The 16,322-nt window shown below is 35.5% G+C and overlaps 2 long non-coding RNA genes across 2 annotated transcripts in view; both read left to right on the top strand.

The window, feature by feature from the left end:
- Positions 1–5,054: 5,054 nt before the first annotated feature.
- Positions 5,055–9,177, top strand: LOC143237909 (uncharacterized). Its single transcript, XR_013020325.1, has 3 exons — positions 5,055–5,124; positions 5,430–5,890; positions 8,469–9,177. It is a non-coding gene; the product is annotated as an uncharacterized LOC143237909 (long non-coding RNA).
- A 3,373-nt stretch (positions 9,178–12,550) lies between these two features.
- LOC143237236 (uncharacterized) overlaps positions 12,551–16,322 on the top strand; it is a 79,091-nt gene continuing 75,319 nt past the window's right edge. The window contains exon 1 of the long non-coding RNA XR_013019941.1: positions 12,551–12,776. This is a non-coding gene — a long non-coding RNA (uncharacterized LOC143237236). The remainder of the gene's footprint in view (positions 12,777–16,322) is intronic.

Raw genomic sequence — 16,322 nt, forward strand, 5'->3', positions numbered from 1 at the left:
AATGTATCAGATATTCTTTAGATAACAGCGTGGTTCTTATACTTCTGCGATGATTAAAACTTTATATTAATTATATAGTTCACACACACACGCTCAATGTATGAAGAGATGAATGTTGAAATATGCCAAGGTTCGATTATAAGTTAAAACACGTGTTCATAAAAACAGTTTTTGAGTGCGTTTCGTAGGGTAAATATATGGATTTGTAGAATTTAATGGACTGTAACTGTCTAGTGGAAGAAAATGAGACAATATTTGGGTTTCTACATGGAAGCTTTCTTCGAGTGCTAAATAAGGCCTAGGTAAAGAGGTCGAAAGGTAGACTATTTTGTATTCTCAAGATGGCTGGTATGAGTATTAACACTTTGATTAAAATAAAGTATAGAACAACGTTTTGACCTTCTTAGGTCATCTTCAGATTAACAAAGACAGAGTTTGCAACTAACCGTTGCTGGAACATGTCTTAAGGAAGAGAGTGTAAACAGGTACGGTAATGTAGGGGGCGTTGCAATTAAATGTTAGGTTATTAATGAGTATAGGTTTGGTTTGTTTTATATTTCGCGCAAAGCTACTCAAGGGCTATCTGCGCCAGCCCTCCATAGTTTAGCAGTGTAAGACTAGAGGGAAGACAGCTAGTCATCACCACCCACTGCCAACTTTTGGGTTACTCTTTCACCAACGAGTAGTGAGATTGACCATCACATTATAACGCCCCCTCATATTACGATTCGAGTACCTTAACCACATGACCATGCTGGGCCAAATAGTATAGGTATAAAGGTGTTTCTTTATATTGGTTTGATTTTAGTTTTAGTTGTTGTATAAGAAGGGCTTCTTTGATTTTGCGTTTGTTTATATTTGTTTCCCTACTTAGTATCGGGGTGTTTTCTATGATTATGTTGTGTTTATTTGATTTGCAGTGTTCAAACTATTTTTAATTCAACAGGTATTTAAAGACTGTTAAAGTTTTCAACCTGATATGTCTATACTAATTTGTGTTTTAAATGCTTTTATAAAGACTCTAATGAGTCTAATATGCTATGCAATAACATTGAGCTTTGTGTTATTTTGACAAATAACGAACGACTGGAGTTATGTCGGCTGGTTTCATACTTTTTGAAATAATTGTGTTTAAATTTGTATCCACTAAAGTATCGAAACCTAGTTTAATATTTTATTCTTTTTGGTTGATTGTTTTAGCTTAACACCGCAAAATTATCACTTTGCTATCTGTCTTTAATTCACCTCTGACCCAACGGAGCCAAAATTCTTTGCACACACGTTACCAAGCACGTAGCTTATATTATTAACTCGAACGTTTCATCGCTCTTTACTGTCTCAGTACGGAGATAAAATATAATGATTGGATTATTCGGGTTACATATACCATAGTCAAACAGACTAACAGTTGTTGATAGAGTACTCAAAATTTATTTATAAGTATTATTTTAGATTTTTCTTTAAATTGATTGATTGATTAACCCATGTTTAGTAAAGCTGTATACCGCTCCATGTTTCGTGTTAGGCCCAATTTTGAGAGTATGAGAAATTAAAACATATACACCATGATTCAAAAATTTTTAGTTATTCTAAACTCATCGCTCTGTATTATAATCCTGCATGACCAGGTGGTTAAGGCACTCGACTCGTAATCCGAGGGTTACGGGTTCAAATCCTCGTGGTACCAAAAATGCTCGCCCTTTCAGCCGTGGTGACGTTATAATGTTACGACGGTCAATCCCACTCTTCGTTGGTAAAGGAGTAGTCAAAGAGTTGGCGGTGGGTGGTGATTACTAGCTGCCTTCCCTCTAGTCTAACACTGCTAAATTAGGGTCGACTAGTGCAGATAGTTCTCGTGTAGCTTTGCGCGAAATTTAAAACAAACAAACTGTATCATAGCATAATGATAAAATATTAGTGTTTTTAAACAAAGTTATAACTTTTTCCTTCTTTAAGGTCTCAACTGCTAAGTGTTGCCACACTATTAATGTTTGTTTATTTTTTAATTTCGTGCAAACCTACACGAGGGTTATCTGCGCTAGCCACTCCTAATTTAGTAGTCTAGGAGTAGAGGGAAGGCAGCTAGTCATCATCACCCTCCACTAACTCTTAAGCTACTCTTTTACCAACGAATAGTGGGATTGACTGTTACATTATAATGCCTCCACGACTGAAAGGGCGAGCATGTTTGGTGTGACGGTGATTCGAAATCGCCACCCTCGGATTACGAGTCAAGCGCATTAACCACCTGGCCATGCTGGGCGAAAAGAGAAAACAGCTAGCTATTACCGCTAACTCTTGGAATACTCTTTATGCCAAGGAATAGTCGGATTAACTGTAACATAATAACGTATCCACGGCTGAAAGGGCGAGCATGTTTGGTGTGGCGTGGATTCTCGGATTAGGAGTCGAGCACCTTAACCTCCTGGACATGCATGGCCCGTTAGTAAGGCCAATTATCTATTTGAATGGTTTAATTTAATAATCTAACTTTTTTGTTTTTCTTTTAGAATCATAAAAGTTCACGAACAAAAGACAATGCAAAGGTAAAAGCCATGTGAACAGCTTTTCGGTTAGCATTTTGTTTTCTAAAATGTTTTATTTCAATTTCACATTTGCAGAAAATCCAATTGGTTGTTCGTTGGTTTACAACAAACATAATTTATATGTCACAAGAGTATCATATTCCATTACTCAACTCTTTCTGTAAACACCAAAGAAAGACAAAATTTATTCACTAAATTTGCCAGAAATATAAACTAGTGCTTTGAATTATATTGTAATTATAATTATATTATAAACGGCTTAATTTCACTACGAGTTTTTATGTCTACACTTTTAAGTGATAAATTCAACTTGCAATTTTATCTCTTGTTTTGAATAAAGTTATTATGTATTTACCATAAGACACAACTGTCACATAAAAAAACACAAGCCAGATGAACCGACTATTAAAACACTATTTTTAATACAAAACATTATTAATATTTTACCATACAGATGGCGCTACAAGCAGAATATTCGACACTGTGCGTATATGTTTGTGAGTTTTCATATAGCAAAGCCATACATATCTGGCTATATGCTGTATCCATCGATTTTTTTCTTTGTAAGGTTTCATTCTATTGTTTTATTTTCTTTGAAGAATTCAACGCCCTATTTTTCACTGATATCAACTTGGCAGGATGTAACGATTGGTGGTACATTACAACTAGGAGCCCCCCAGTGGCTCAGCGGCATGTCTGGGGACTTACAACGCTAAAACCCGGGTTTCGATACTTGTGGTGGGCAGAGCACAGATGACCCATTATGTAGCTTTGTACTTAATTCAAAACAACAACAACAACTAGGATATTTGGGTTACTGCGGTACCCCTTGTTTTTAGCTGCCATCTAGTGGCCATTTTATAGTTAGAGCCCCATCAAATTTGCATACTCGCCAAAACAAAACAATTTCTTAATTCAAATGTTAAGAAAAAGAATGATTATTTACTGAAGTAATTAATGAGACGTGAATTAATAATGTCCTACGAAGAGTTTAACAATTAAGAATTTTAAAAAATATATATAAATATCGTGAGAGGTAAGACACATATCACACTCTTTTTTGTTGTTGTTGTTCTTATGTCCTCATAATCAGGGACATAAGTCATCAGGGTCCAATGGTCACTTTAACCATGTCAAAGGTTTTGTGTTGCTAAAAAATTATGTTCAGTGTAGAATATTTATATTAGGTTATGTTTACCTTGTAGCATCAGATATTGAATATTTATATTAGGTTATGTTCACCTTGTTGCATTAGATATTGAATATTAATATTAGGTTATGTTCACCTTGTTGCATTATATATTGAATATTTATATTAGGTTATGTTCACCTTGTTGCATTAGATATTGAATATTAATATTAGGTTATGTTCACCTTGTTGCATTATATATTGAATATTTATATTAGGTTATGTTCCCCTTGTTGCATTAGATATTGAATATTTATATTAGGTTATGTTCACCTTGTTGCATTAGATATTGAATATTTATATCAGGTTATGTTCACCTTGTTGCATTAGATATTGAATATTTATATTAGGTTATGTTCACCTTGTTGCATTAATAATTGAATATTTATATTAGGTTATGTTCACCTTGTTGCATTAAATATTGAATATTTATATTATGTTATGTTCACCTTGTTGCATTAGATATTGAATATTTATATTAAGTTATGTTCATTTTGTTGCATTAGATATTGAATATTTCACTTCCTCCATTAATCCTCCATTAATTTTGAGAAAACAACGAGATCTCTTCTATGAAAAGTCTTTCTTCAAGGGACTCGGCATGGCCACGTGATTAAGGCACTCGACTCGTAATCTGAGGGTCATGGGTTCAAATCCCCGTCACACCAAACATGGTCACCTTTTCAGTCGTGGGGGCATTATAATGTAACGGTCAATGCCACTATTTTTTGGTAAAAGAGTAGCCCAAGAGGCAGTGGGTGGTGGTGACTAGTTGCTCTCCCTCCAGTCTTATACTACTAAATTAGGGACAGTTAGCGCAGATGGCCATCGTGTAGCTTTGAGCGAAATTCTAACCAAACCAAAACAAACCAAACTTTCTTGAAGGTTTTACGAAACCCATCAAGGTCCGGAGCAGGCTGGCGCGAATGTGAGGCGTAAGCTTTGTTTGTTTGTTTGGGAATTTCGCACAAAGCTACTCGAGGGCTATCTGTGCTAGCCGTCCCTAATTTAGCAGTGTAAGACTAGAGGAAAGGCAGCTAGTCATCACCACCCACCGCCAACTCTTGGGCTACTCTTTTACCAACGAATAGTGGGATTGACCGTCACATTATACACCCCCACGGCTGGGAGGGCGAGCATGTTTAGCGCGACGCGGGCGCGAACCCGCGACCCTCGGATCACGAGTCGCACGCCTTACGCGCTAGGCCATGCCGGGCCGAGGCGTAAGCTAAAATAAGTGTATATTGTTAGGTTTGTTTCGATTAAACAATATGGCGTTTCGTTCATAATGACTGGACTTCTTCTCACTCGACTTCCAGTGGCAGGTCTGCGGACTTAAAACGTAAGAAACCGAAACTCGTGGTGGGCAGAGCACAGATGATCCCTTATGTAAGTTTATGCTTAACTACAAGCAATTCAAATTAACAAAATTACTCAATGTTTCATTTGTAAGCTAATAACGTTAAAATTCAGGTTTAGATCTTGCAGTGTGTTTTCAACAACTAACAAAGATATTTTACGGCCGTCATTATTGTATCCTTCTGGTGCGTGAATTAACAGTTTAGTTTTGCGTTTATTTATCAGTTCTAAGCATTATTTTATTATAAGTTACAGGTTTTCATGCTACGGAAGAATATTTTCTAGAACAAGTTTAATTTGTCTGTTTGTTTTTGGATTTCACGCAAAACTACAAGACGAGAGGGAAGGCAGCTAGTCATCATAACTCACTTCCACTCTTGAGCTACTCTTTTACCAATGAATAGTTGGATTGACCGTCACATTATAACGTATCCACGGCTGAAAGGGCGAGTATGTTTGGCGCAATGGGGATTCGAACCCGCGTCCCTCCGATTAGGAGTCGAGTGTATTAGACACCTGGTCATGCCGTGCCGTCGACTGGTGTAAATTGTTTTGAAGATGAATGAACAAAACCTTGTCAGGGAGACTTGGTATTGCTAGTAATTTAACCAATGGTTTTCTACAGGCTCTTCTCTAGTATAAAGAAGATACGGTGTACAAGTCATCACGGTAAGTGCTGAGAAACCGATAGAAGAATTATCGTTTGTTCCTGATATTCTAGTTAGGCAAGAAAAGCACTTTTCTAGCCGTGGATCTAAAGATGACGTAATCGCGGGTGCGTGATAAAGTTCTAAAAGTAATTATTTTTGTTTGTTCGTTACGTTGTAATGAATTTTAATAAAATTGAGAGATAGATTTCAGTCACTCCTTGATTACTTGTTAAACTGTAAAATCCCATGTGACGTTAAAACAGTTCAAAGTGTGCACACAATCATTACGTGCATGGATTTCATATTTCTAGAAAGTGTAAATTGACTTTGTATCGCCCCCCCTCCAGTGATACAGCAGTATGTCTGCGGATTTACAATGACAGAAACTGGGTTTCGATATCTATGGTAGGCAGAGCACAGATAGCTTATGGTGTTGCGTTGTGATCAACAAACAAGAATGACAACAACGACTTTGTAACACTAGTTTTAAGCCTATTTACTGATAAAACAACATCTTGTCTACAGTAAGTTCACGTGACCACATCAGTAGTGGTACTTCACACATGGTTCTGAGTAAGACCATAAGTTAAAGTGAGTACAGGGTGAATAACATAGGCTGAGAATACGAGTAGGACTAAAGTAGGACTAAGATTGTTGTCTCTTAGTGAATTTAGAAAACAACAACAACAACACACGTACTTTTGTTTAACGGGATAACATTCTTTGGGTGTATCCGAGTTCTCGTGTTTAGTTTGACTAAGTAAGATATGAGCAATAATGTTGTCTTGGAAACGACAAATATCCATAGAATGATTTTCATCATTACCATTTAATATTCACTTTATAAATCAAGGCAAGTTACCTACACAGACCATAACTAAGCTCTATATCAAGTAATAAGAGTAGGTGATCTAATGTAGTGCTCAAACTACACTACTTATAGAAGTTAGAATGCACGGTTTCATATCCACTGTTAACAACATTGTTAGCCATAATCCTAGTAATATCTCACGAAGTTCGGTCAGTCCAGGAGCTAGAAACGCCGAATAGTTAATATAACAAAATAATAAACACGATATTAAGTTAGAAGTGACAACAAAATAAAAGTAGATATATTAAATATATCAGTCAACATTGATATGTTCGCATGGTGATTAAAGTTCCATTCGTTCAAACTGGTACCCAAGTAAAGACTATTACACCTTGGTAAAACGTATAACTGGCTGTGCTAAGCAGTGTATTTAGTTTACTACTAAATCCATAAACTGACCTAGCTTTGTGATATAATGTTTATAATAAAATAATAAGGAAATCACTATAAGTATTATATAGAATAATCATTATATTAAAACAATAAAATAATAATAACAATTATTAATGAACATTAATGTAGATATATATTAAATATTCCAACTTACACAACGTGTCCTCACTGTGGTATTGAAAAAACACCTCTTGTTCTGTCTAGTAATAACTACAACTACGCAATAAACTTTAATATTTGGTAGTCTTAAATCAATAAACTAAGCTAACAATATAAAAAAACCAAAACCAAACAAATAACATTAGATCGACAACAATAATCTAATTATAATGAGACTGTTTAGATTCCACTGTATCAGTAATCTAGATAACATGTGATAATGTAGTGCCCATCCATGGAACTAGTTTGAAAACTTTCTTTCCAAACGAACAAAATTTGTATTATTTATGTGTTAGTTTTGACCTAATTCAGACGATTCCTCACAATCTTGGGTGCTAGAGTCACGTGTGAAGTTTTGTAACTTTTATTGTAATGTTTCGAGAATCTTCAGTCTTTCGATATTTTAAAACCACGTGAAATTGTTGAGAAATAAAACACTTTAACATTTTAAAACACTTTCAGTTTTCTCAAAAATTTGTAATTCCTTGAACTTTAAAAAATCGTTCAAATCATCTTTTTCCACTGGAGAATTGGAGGATATCTTCACTTTAGTTGTCTTACACAAACAAACTCTAAGCAAGGTGACCAGAGGATATCTTTACTTTAGTTGTCTTACACAAACAAACTCTAAGCAAGGTGACCAGAGGATATCTTTACTTTAGTTGTCTTACACCAACAAACTCCAAGGAAGTTGACCAGAGGATATCTTTACTTTAGTTGTCTTACACCAACAAACTCCAAACAAACTGACCTGAAAATATCTTTAACTGCTTATGTTCACTTCTCCTGAAGTGCTCTAGAGTTCCCAAACAACTCCAAAATCTTGTTAATGATTCGTTTACATTCCTACAGAAACAGATCAAACAATAAAAGTACATCTCAGCTCTGATATATTTCCAGTCGTTATTTTGTTTATAAAATGTAAAATCACTACAATAAGACCATTGGAATTCAACATAATGTAAAATATTCTCTCTGGTCTAAAGTATTTAATAAAGAAACAACAACATTAAAATAATGTTTTTGAATCGTTCAAAGTTCAACGAGTTGTAAAAACAGCAAAATATCTGCAAAATTAGTTACCTAAAATTCGAAAAAATCACTTACTACTGGGTAAGGTAATAAATTAATAGAAAAGATAAATATAGCTTAAATTCATTGACCAGATATTCGTATTTTGATAAATGATAACTGTGGATTAATAATTGCAATCACCACAAAGCTTCTGAGCTCGACAGATTTTTTTTAAAAAAAAGTTTACTGTTGTTTTTAACTGTTGTTTGCTCCTTCCAATATCTTAGGGAACCGTGATCTCGCAGGGAATGAAACAATACGAGAATAGAACTATGTGGTCTATCAAGTTGTAGATGTAGCTCTTCTTAGTGTACCAGCAGAAACGTTAATATTATCCATTCATACATGTACCATCAACTTTCGTCATCATAACGTCAATTATAACGACTTCTGTTAATACGAAAAATATGTTTAATACTGTGTTACAAAACGATAGATATTCTGTTATATTTACTACACGTAAATCTGTACGATAAGAGTTTCCTTATTTCTTTCGTCTTTCTCTTTTCTTTTTAAGTTTTAAGAGAAATAACAATAATAAAAAAAATAATAATAAACTTTTGGTGTTAGGAATACAGAGGCAAAAACAAAAACGCGCCCAATAATTATAATTACGTGATGTTAAATACTACTACGAGATGGCGACAGTTGTAGATTTAGTGACTTAACGTCTGAGGTGAACTCTTACCGTAAGACATGAGTTAGTTAAATCGCATTTCATAACAAAGACAAGTTATACGTCATATCAAAGCTAAAAATTACAAAATCTCTGCCTTATTTAATTCACAATTACAGAAAAATTGATACTGAATAATGAATTTATATAATCAGTTTTAATATATGCGACAAAGATTTCAATATACTGTCATGCAAATTTAATAATTTTTCAATATTTTGGTTGATTTAATAAGATTATGTAACTGCTTTACAGTTTGAAACGTGAACGTTTAATGGTTATGTTGCTTGTATAAAAATAAATATCAAAAATAAAATTAAAAAATTATTTTATTATAATTTTACTTCAGATAAAGTTGCCAACAGATGGCAACAGTAGCTTACGTTCCAGGTGTTTGGCTACTTCAGATATATAAATGAAAACAAATTTAGGTAATATAAAACTTTACACTTTTCCGTTACTTCCCCTCTTTCTTCTTAAGAAAAGCTGCTAAATTAACTTACATTCTCAACTTAAGAGAAAAGCTCGGTTAATTTACTGAATCAATCACCTAAAAACGTAGCCTCTAAAGTGTTAATTATGTCTGAAAGCTAACGACATCTGCTGTCATCGAGATATATATTTCTGCCAACGTATCTTCATTCTTGTTAGAAATTAAAACAATGAAACGTTGTTTAAGCTGTACAACGTTCGGAGTATCATTTTCACTTTAGTAAACACGTGACAACAGTTTTTTTACATGCCACCCACCCTAATATGCCAGTTGATGTCGACGACAGAAAAGACCTTCCAACATATAACAACAGAGCCATCTAGTGTTATAAAATGATAAAATAATTTTTGTCAAATATTTCTTTCAGTTTGTTGAAATCTTTGGTTCGTAGTTATTTATCTTACGTAATCTGTTTATCTCTTGTTGGTAGTATTTTGGTAATATAGCAAATGAATATTACAGGGGGAGGAGATTTTTACAACTTTTTTATTTCTGGTGTTTATTTTACGTTATACGAACTTCACTTCCATAGCTGTCTTATTAAACTACTACCATTGAAACTTGTGTTCCTGACAATTGATAGAAATATTTGCCATTAAATATGATTTACTTTGTCTGTCAAAGCACCGGAAACACGTTTTTTTTTATATTTATAGCGAATATTTTGATTCTAATTTTACAAAAATGAGAAAATTTTGTAACGAAACATATTTTAACAAGCTGTTTAAGTTATTCAAGTGATAAAAAATTCCATGTAATATTTAACATATATTTTATTACGGCTAACGTCACTTGAAGGGTTAATTGTGAGGTTTAAGTACTATAAGAGGGTTTGGTTTTGATTTGTTTTGAATTTCGTGCAAAGCTACACGAGGGCTATCTGCGCTACCCATCCCTAATTTAGCAGCGTAAGACAGCTAGTCATAACCACACACCGCCAACTCTTGGGCTACTATTTTACCAACGAATAGTGGGATTGAACGTCAGATTATAACACCACGAAGGCTGCAAGGGCGAGCATGTTTGGTGTGACGGGGACTCGAACCCGCAGCCCTCAAGCTGAATGGGTTATGAAACCTCTGAAAACACGTCACTTTTAAAGATGTATTTCTAATATCTTCCTCTTCTTTTAGGGGATTCGAATTCCAGTCACACCAAACATGCTTGCCCTTTCAGCCACAGGGCATTATAATGTGACGGTCAATCACCCTATTCAAAATAAACTCATCTTAATTAACTTAACATAATGTATAGGGACAACAGGGGACCGGTTGGTTCACTTCGGCTGTCCAATCCTCTAAGCCAAACAAAAACTATTAAATTAAAAAAAAAAAATTAAAGTCAGCCCTTAACATTAATATATATGTCAAATTTTCTTTTAAACTCAGGCCCGGCATGACGAGCTGGTTGAGTGGCTCGAATCGTAATTTGAGGGTCACGGGTCCGAATCTCCATCACACCAAACATGCTCGCCCTTTCAGCCGTCGGGGACATTATAATGTGACGATCAATCCCACTATTCGTTAATAAAAGAGTAGCCCAAGAATTGGCAGTGGGTGATGATGACCTTTGTTCTAGTCTTACACTGCTAAATTAGGGAGGCTAGTGCAAAATAGCCCTCGTGTAGCTTTGCGCGAAATTCAAAACAAATAACAGTATATATTCGAATGTGTTTTTACTTTTTCGGTTAGGCCCGACGTGGTTAGATGGGTAAGGCTCTCGACTCGTAATCTGATGGTCGTGGCTTCAAATCCCCTTCGCACCATAACATGCTTGCCCTTTCAATCGCGGGGAAGTTAGAATGTGATCTGCTAATCCCACTATTTATTGGTAAAAAAATGACAATATTTCTGTGTATAGAATGATTGCATATATATTTTTTACGTTTGACTCGCAAAATGAAACTTAATTAATGTTTTTCCTCACGAAATAAGAACTATAAATTCTTTCCTTTATTTTATCATACTTTAAGACTCGGCATAGCCAGGTGGTTAAGGCACTAGACTCGTAATCAGAGGGTTGTGGGTTCGAATCCCCCGTCACACAGAATATGCTCGCGTTATAACGTAACGTTCAATCCCATTATTGGTTGGTAAAAGAGTAACCCAAGAGTTGGCAGTGGATGATGATGACTAGCTGCCTTCCCTCTAGTCTTACACTGCTAAATTAGGGACGGCTAGCGCAGATAGCCCTCGTGTATTTTTGCGCGAAATTCAAAACAAACCAGTCCTCTTCTTTTATACACACAAAAAACAACTGGAAAACTAAGCAAACGTATTTAATAATAATATATCTACTTAATATCTTTATAAAATTTATAAAGCAATTGCTACTATTTATAGTTTTATTTTTATCTAGACTTGTATCTTATTGGTAAACTACACAACCAGAAACCTTGCCAGTTTGTTTTGATTTTTGGCCTAATTTTTTAAATATACTTCTGACCAAAATAAAAGTTACTTGAGCAAACTTTTCTCACCGTCATATGCTGACTTACAATGCTATAACCTGGGTTTCGATAACTGTGGTGAGCAGAGCACAGGCAGCTCGTTGTGTAGCCTTTTGTTTAATTACAAACAGGTCAGGTGGTTAGGGCGCTCGACTCGCAACCTGAGGGTCGCGGGATCGAATCTTCGTCCCACCAAACATGCTCACCTTCTCAGCCGTTTGGACGTTATAATGTAACGATCACTCTCTCTATTCGTTGGTAAAAGAGTGACCCAAGAGTTAGCAGTGGATGGTGATGGCTAGCTGCCTTCCCGCTGGTCTTACACTGCTAAATTAGGGACGGCTAGCGCAGATAGTCCTCGTGTAACTTTGGGAGAAATTCAGAACAAACAAACAACCAAAATGGATAATGTTTATCTGCTTTCCCTCTACATCACCACTTCAATATTAAGGCCGGTCAATGCAGGTAACCTTGGATTAGCTTTGTGCGAAAATTCAAGAAACGAACAAACAGTAACTTTAATCAGTAGAATAATATAAGATGGATTATTTTGTAAACCGAACTGTTTTTCCAATGCTGCGTGCGAATTAAAAAAAGGACGATGAGTTATAAAAAAATCTGGATACCCGAGCCACGTGCTTCACATTTCTGAGAATATTTCAGTAAATCTCAGCGCATCACAGATCGATGTGTCTGCAGCGTGACGTAATTAGCAAAAGCCCTGAGTACGAAGAGGTCAGATGATATTGGAGATTTCGCGCCCTCTTTGGACCCTATTCGTCACCCGGTGGCACTTAAAGATATATAGAGGTTTTCGTTTCACCCCCCAAGGAGATACGAGGGGAGAAAATGTACGGGTTCCTGACGTCAGAACAGCCTTTTTCATTGCCATAAATATACAGCAAGCTTTCTTGAGGGTGAGGTCTTTACTGTTATATATAGTGATATTAATATCTACATAACATATCTGCATAATAAGAGAATGATAGAGCTAATATACATATCGAGAGGTACAATACGATATAATTTGTGATTAATCACCCATTTGAAAGTTACATCAACGCCTTTACACGGCTCTTTCTGACGTTTGCAGCACGTGCGCCTATGCGTCGATATACGTATGGACTTTTGTACATAAATACATGCATACACGTACACAGTTTTCGTGAGAAACAAAAAAAATCAAATAAGTTTGTTTTATGTAAAGAACGAAACATTTTGGCGTAGAATATATTGCATAATTGTATTTCAGTTTGTTCAGACAAGGTGCTATTGTAAGCCTTCAAACATACTGAAACATTTCTCTGTTGTTCAGTGAAGTACAGTCAAGCTATTTTGTTATTTATTATGCAAAAGGGCGTGGCTGTTAAAATATTTGTACGCATGTGCAAATACACGTACAAAAGCAAGTCTCGTAAAAATTTAATCTCGTTAACGCCAGTTTTGTCGCGCTGGTTTGAAAATAAGATTTTAAATTAAAACTCGATTCTATCTGACATTCAATATTTGGTTCGACAACTCAGAGTCTGATATATCGAATCAAATCTTATGTAATCTTAGATGTCGAACCAATCTAAGATTTAGTTTGAAATCTAAGATAATTTGAGACGTCGACCAAATCTGGGACGTCAAATTAAATCTCAGATAATCTGGAATATCGAACCAAATCTGAGGTAATCTTAGGTGTCAAACCAAACTGAGACGTCGTACTAAGTCCAGGATAGTCTGAAATGTCGACCAAATCTCGAATGTCAAACTAGATCTCAGATAGTCAGACGCCTAACCAATTTAGGGACGTCAAATTAAATCAGAGATAATCTAAGATGTCGACCAAATCTGGAGTAGCAGACTAAATCTGAGATAATATGAAATATCCAGCCAAATCTGAGGCAATCTGTGATGTCGAACCAAATCTGTGACGTCAAAACTAAATCTGAAATAAGGTATCTCAAGACGGTTGGTACGGGTATTAAAACTTTTACCAAGAAAACGGAGACAACGTTTCGACCTTAAAAGAACGAAACGTTGTTCTCTGCTTTATTTGTAAAAGTATTAATACCCATATCAGTCGTCCTGAGATACATTTTTACTTCAAATGGGTTTCTCGTCCTCGCGAATTAAATCTGAGACACTCTTCAGTTATTTGAGACATAAAGCTAAATCAAAAAAATCTGAAATGTTGAACCAGATCTGAGATATCGAATCAAATCTGAGACATCAAATTAAAATTGGGATAACCTGAAATGTCGAACCAAATCTGAGAAGCAAACTAAAAGTAAGTCCAAATGCAACGTAAAACATATATATCCACGACGGTTTCCCTGCAAGGCCAAGTGGTTAAGATACTCAACTCGTAATCTGAAGGTTGCAGGTTCGAATCCCTGTCACACCAAACATACTCGCCCTTTCAGCCGAAGGGGCCTTATAATGTTACGGTCAATCCCACTATCCGTTGGTAAAAGAGTAGCCCAAGAGTTGGCGGTGAGTGGTGATGATTAACTGCCTTCCCTTTAGTCTTACAGTGTAAAATTAGGGACGGCTAGCGCAGATAGCCCTCGTGTAGTTTTGGGCAAAATTTAAAAAAAAAAACCCTTTGATCTGTCTTTCTAGGTCTTAAGGAAAACAGAGTTTATGCAAAGTGTTTTTTTATTAAATCATGGTTAACATTAAACATGCGCATAATACATGGGCATTTTAAATCGCTCAAAACGTTAACCTTATACTAATTCCATTATTAATGATTTAGAAATTGGGGTACGGGCAGATATTATCCAATACCACGGCGTCATCTAGTGTTTCACTTATTTCCTTCGGAACAACATGTCTGACTTGTCGTTTTAATGTCTCATTACTAAAGAATACCAAATTCAATTGAAAACAAAGCCTCACTCATTAAGCAGAAGTTGTGACCACAGTCTAATAACGGATGTGTTTAGATAGACAAAGGCTTAGTGAAACAAATATATAAGAATAACCAGTGCTACCATATACAAGAGTCGGGAGAGTTAGACATTATACGTATCATAAGAATAATATATTATAACTCGATTATTTGTTGATAAGCAGAAAGATACACAATGAGTTATCTGTGGGGGACTGGCTACATTTTTGTTAAGTGGGTAATTTTTTTTAAACGCAATGACATTAGAAAAAATATTTATATTTGAAAAGATCATTGACCCGCAGTGCATTCAACGTTTTAATACTGCTCTGACCGATTGTAATTTTTCAATACCTCAGGATACATTTTATAATTGGAAGTGTTTTCATATGATGGGCGTAAAATAATGTAGAGTTTTCGGATCGAATTTCCGGTTGAGAGGGTTTTTTTAATTTTTGTTTTTCTTAAGAACGTGTGAACATTACATTTTCTCTCCATAAAAAACGTTATGTTTCACTTTGGTAATTTGCTATTATCTCTATTTAATATAATCATCGAAGAGAGTTTTATTGATAGCGTTTATATGTGAAAACTTACTCCTGGAAACATCTGATGGACTTGTACTAGATTTGCTATTGGATGCCAAAGGTTTTGGTGTTTGACGGAAACAGGTGAAAGTTCATGACTTATTGAACGTCTGTCATGGTTACGTTTTGAAACAAACTTTCTTGTCAAAGAAAAAGAAATAAAGAAACATCTCACGTTTATTTGTAATATATTTTAAAAACTATCTGTATTTTAATAGCTCAAGCACCTGCAATAAGTATCAAACTAGGCTTAATGTTTAAAAACTTGATGCCAGTGTATTTAGTAGTCAGTTGGTCATTAAACCTGGCGGCAGTAGATCAAATCACAACTAGATAGTAATTCTATTATCTATATTGTCAAGAAATTACAGTTTAACAAAGTTTATTTGTTTGTTTTTCTTGTAGTAAAGCCACATGAAGCTGTCTGCTGTGTCCACTGAGGGGAATCGAACCCCTGATTTTAGTGTTGTAAATCCGGAGATTTACCGCTGTTCCAGCGGAAGACTTAACTGAATGTTTGTTTGTTTGTGAATATCACGCGAAGCTACACGAGGGCTATCTGCGCTAGCCGTCCCTACTTTAACAGTGTAAGACTAGAGGGAAGGTAGCTAATCATCACCACCCACCGCCAACTCTTGGGCTACTCTTTTACTAATGAATAGTGGGATTAACTGCACGTTACAACACCCCTACGGTTTAAATGGCGAGCATGCTTGGTATGAGAGGAATTCGATCTTCGGATTACGACTCAATGCAACCCCTCCATGCCTGGGCCTCTTCCGTGACACGATATGTGCTGATTCGCCTAACCACCTGAATAACTGAATGAAACGATGTTACTTACAGGCAGGTTTTCAATAATTTATAAATATTTCCATAAATATTTGTTTTGTTTTTATTTAAGTAGTCCAAGAAGTCTATTTTTTTTCGATTTACGTTCATCGTCTGTATAAGGTTATATAGTGCTGAATTTCTCATTTGTGACCGTACAATGT

Source organism: Tachypleus tridentatus, chromosome 13, assembly GCF_004210375.1.
Source record: "Tachypleus tridentatus isolate NWPU-2018 chromosome 13, ASM421037v1, whole genome shotgun sequence".
Lineage (NCBI taxonomy): Eukaryota > Metazoa > Arthropoda > Merostomata > Xiphosura > Limulidae > Tachypleus > Tachypleus tridentatus.